The sequence below is a fragment of the Tachyglossus aculeatus genome, chromosome 25 (assembly GCF_015852505.1).
Source record: "Tachyglossus aculeatus isolate mTacAcu1 chromosome 25, mTacAcu1.pri, whole genome shotgun sequence".
NCBI lineage: Eukaryota > Metazoa > Chordata > Mammalia > Monotremata > Tachyglossidae > Tachyglossus > Tachyglossus aculeatus.
In genome coordinates, this window is record NC_052090.1 from 595,697 (window position 1) to 600,221 (window position 4,525).

The window sequence follows — 4,525 nt, forward strand, 5'->3', positions numbered from 1 at the left end:
GGGGAAGCAGCATGGCTCAGTGGAAAGAGCCCGGGTTTTGGAGTCAGAGGTTATGGGTTCAAATCCTGGCTCCACCAATTGTCAGCTGTGTGACTTTGGGCAAGTCACTTAACTTCTCTGTGCCTCAGTTCCCTCATCTGTAAAATGGGGGTTAAGACTGTGAGCCCCCCGTGGGACAACCCGATCACCTTGTAACCTCCCCAGCACTTAGAACAGTGCTTTGCACATAGTAAGTGCTTAATAAATGCCATTACTATCATTATTATTATTATTATTATCATTATAGGGAAGCTTCCCTTCATTACTGAACTGTTCCTGACCAAGTCACTGCTCCTAGCCATCACTAAAACCTGACTCTTCCCAGATGACACAGTCTCCCCTGCCACTCTCTCTAGAAGGGACCTCATTTTCTCCCATACCCCCAAATTCACTGGGAAAAGGGGGAGAAGTCGACTTCCTCCTCGCTCCCCAGTGTCACTTTAGCACCATTCCACCTTCCCCATCCCTTTGTTTTCCTTCTTTTGAAGCCCATATCTTCTGCCTTTACCATCCATTCTAATTACTGGTTAGTCATATACCTCCCCGTCCAGGCCCCACCTCCAACTTTCTGAACGATTTTGATCCCTTTCAAACCTTTTTCTCTCATCCTCCATCCCTACATTGATATAGAACCAGCATGGCCTAGTGACAAGAGCAAGGGTTTGGGAGTCAGAGAACGTGGGTTTTAATCCTGGCACTGCCTCTTGTCTGCTGTGTGACCTTGGGTAAGTCACTTAACTTCTCTATGTCTCAGTTACCTCATCCGTAAAATGGAGATCAAGACTGTGAGCCCCATGTGGGACAACCTGATTACCTTGTAACTACCCCAGCATTTAGAACAGTGCTTGGCACATAATAAATACTTCACAAATACCATTATTATTATTATAATAATCCTGGGGGACTTTAACATTCTTGTGGATGTACCCAATGATCCTTCCACTGTCATTTCTGTCACTGTCTTCTCATTCTTTTACTCCACCCTTGCACCACCCCAGCTCACACACTCACCAATTTGGGCACACACTTGATTTTATAATCTCCAGTAACTGTTCAGCCTCTACCCTCAACAATTCTGAAATTTCTTGATCTGACCACAACCTCCTCACCAGCTCTCTTTCCCATATACCCACTCCCCGCAAATCTGTCCTTTTCCCCCAGAGAGACCTCTGTTCTTTTAACCCCCTCCAGTATTCTACATCATCCTACCCTATTTGGTCTCCATAGCCTAACTACCTGACACACAAATCGACACACTCAATACCACCCCGTCCACTGAACTGAACTCCCTTGGTCCCCTGTCTCTCCGCCAGTCTCATACCACTAACCCATTCCCTCGGATCATCTCCTCAGTAAGCTTCCTCCACTCCTGTGCCTTACCTGAGGATTACTGTTGGAGAAAAGCCAGACATTTCTCTGACCTCGTCCACCTTAAATTAATTCATATCTGCTTTGATGTGGCTCTCTCTACTTCCTGACAAAAGTACTTCTCCTTTCTAATTCATTCCCATACCCACTGAGCCCACTAGCTGTTCCAGCCCTCTCTCATCAAACCTCCTCTTCCCCCCTCCCCACAATCTCTTTCCCCTAATGACCAGGCCATCAACAAGATTGAAACCATCAGGTGTGATCTCCCTAAAATGTCCCCTGCTCATCTCCAACCACTCCCCCTCACCCTCTTTGACTTCCTTTATTCCCTGCAGTTACTTGAGATGAAATCTCTCACCTCCCCTCTAAATCTCCCCCTTCAATCTGTGCTTCTGATTCCATCCCATCTTACCTTTTTAAAACACCCACACCTTCCTTTCTTCCCTCCTTGACTGCCATTTTCAACTGTTCACTTTCCAATGGTTTCTTCCCCACTGCTTTCAAACAAGCTTATGAACCCCCATTCTAAAAAAAACTCTCCCTTGACTCCACAGTTCCCTCCAATTATCGCCCCATCCCCCTTCTACCATTTCTCTTCAAACTTCTTGAAAGAGTTGTTTGGACCCATTGTCATCCCTTCCTCTTCTCCAATTTTCTCCTAGATCCCCTCCAATCTGGTCTCTGCCCCCTTCACTTCACAGAAACAGCCCTATCTAAGGTAATCAATGACTTTCTTCTCTCCAAATCTGAAGGCCTCTACTTTGTTCTAATCCTCCTAGACCTCTCAGCCTCCTTTGACACTGTAGACCACCCTTTCTCCTTAAAACTTTATCCACCTTGGACTCATTGACCCTGTCCTCTCTTGGTTCTCCTCCTAGCTCACTGACCACTCCTCAGTCTCTTTTACTGACTTTCCTCTGCCTCCCACCCTCTGACAGTAGGGGTTTCTCAAGGCTCAGTTCTAGATCCCCTTCGATTCTCCCTCTACACCCCACTCCTTGGAGAACTCGTTCACTCCCATGGCTTTCATTACCATCTCTATGCAGATGATTCCCAAATCTACTTCTCCATCCCTGACCTCTCTCCTTCCTTGCAATCTCACATTTCCTTCTGCTTTGAAGACATATCTATTTGGATATCTCACCGACATCTCAAATTAAACATGTCCAAAACTGAGCTCCTTATCTTCCCACCCAAACCCTATCCTCCCCCTGTCTTTCCCATCAGTGTAGACAATACCACCACCCTCTCTACCTCACAGGCCCCTAGCCTTGGCATTGTCCTTGTCTCATCTCTCTCATTCCACCCACATATACTGTCACCAAATCCTGTCGGTTCTACCTTCACAACAGTGCTAAAATCCTCCCTTTCCTCTCCATCAAAAATGCTACCATGCTCATCCAAGCCTTTATTCTATCCTGTCTTGCCTATTGCATCTGCCTCCTCTCTGACCTCTCAGCCTCCTATCTCTCCCCACACCAATCCATACTTCACTCTGCTTCATAGATCATTTATCAACAAATACGTTCAGTTCATGTCTCCCCACTCCTCAAGAACCTTCAATGGCTGCCCATTCACCTCCATATCAAAAAGAAACTTCTTACCATTGACTTTAAAGCACTTTAAAGCCTTCTCCAACTAAGCCCTCTTATCCATGGCTTGCTCTCCCCTCTGTGTCATCTGTGCACTTGGATCTGTGACCTTTGAACATTTGATATTCACCACACCTCCAACCCCACAGCACTTGTGTATGTATCTTTAAATTATATATTATAAATTATTTATTCAAATTAACATCTGTTTACCCCTCTAAACTGTAAGCTTGTCATGGGCAGGGAATACGTCTGTTAATTCTGTTGTACTCCCCCAAGTACAGTGCTGTGAGCATAGTAAGTACTCAGTAAATACCATTAATTGATTTATTGATTAAAGTCCTTTGCTATGTTGCATTGTTTGAGACTATCTCTCACTATTAGTCAATCAATAAATGGTATTTATTGAGCTCTTACTAAGTGCTTGGAATACAATACAATACAATACAACAGAGTTGATAGACAGTTTGATAAATTTGATAGATGTAGACATTTTCCCTGTCCAAAATGTGTTTATAATATAGAGGGACTTCATTTTTATATTGACTCTTCTCAATATATCTAAAACTGAGCTCCTTGTCTCTTCCAAATCTCCTTCTCCACCTATCCTTCCCATCATAGTTGCCAACACCACCATCCTCTCATCTGTGAAAACCATACTTTGACATTATCCCTGTCCCACCTTTTTCAGCCTCCATTAACTGTTGCCAAACTCTGTGAGTTTTTCCTGCACTACATTTCCAGAATCCAACCCTTCTCCTCTCCTTCCAAACAGCCACCATGCTGGTCCAAGTGCTTATCATCAGCCATCACACTTCTCTGTCTTGAGTCTCTTCCCTCTCCAGTTCATATTTAACTCTACTTCCCGGATCATTTTTCTGCATTAAAGAGAAACTCCTCATCATTAGCTTTAAAGCACTCCATCACCTTGCCCCCTTCTACCTCACCTTGCTACTCTCTTTCTACATCACAGCCTGTACACCACTTCACTCCTCTAACGCTAACCTTCTCACTATGCCATGGTCTCATCTATCTCACCACCGACCTCTTGCCCACATTCTCCCTCTGGCCTGGAATGCCCTCCCTCTTCATATCTGACAGACAATTACAATCCCCACCTTCAAAGCCATATTGAAGGCACATCTCCTCCAAGAAGGCCTTCCCTGACTAAGCTCTCCTTTCGTCTTCTCCCACTCCCTTCTGTGTCACTCTGACCTGCTCCCTTTATTCATCCCCATTCCCAGCCCCATAGCAGTTATGTACATATCTATAGTTTATTTATCTGTATTTATGTCCATCAGTCCATCTTCCCCTCTAGACTGTAAGCTTGTTGTGGGCAGGGAATATGTCTGCTATATTGTTCTCTCCCAAAGCACCTAGTACAGTGCTCTGCACACAGTAAGTACTAAATAAATAAATAATACATAAATAAGACTGACTGACTGAGGTGGGTGAGGGGTCGATGGCAAAATAGATAAAGTTCGAGGTCCAGAGACTAGATTGGTGTTAGAGGAGCAAAGTGAGTA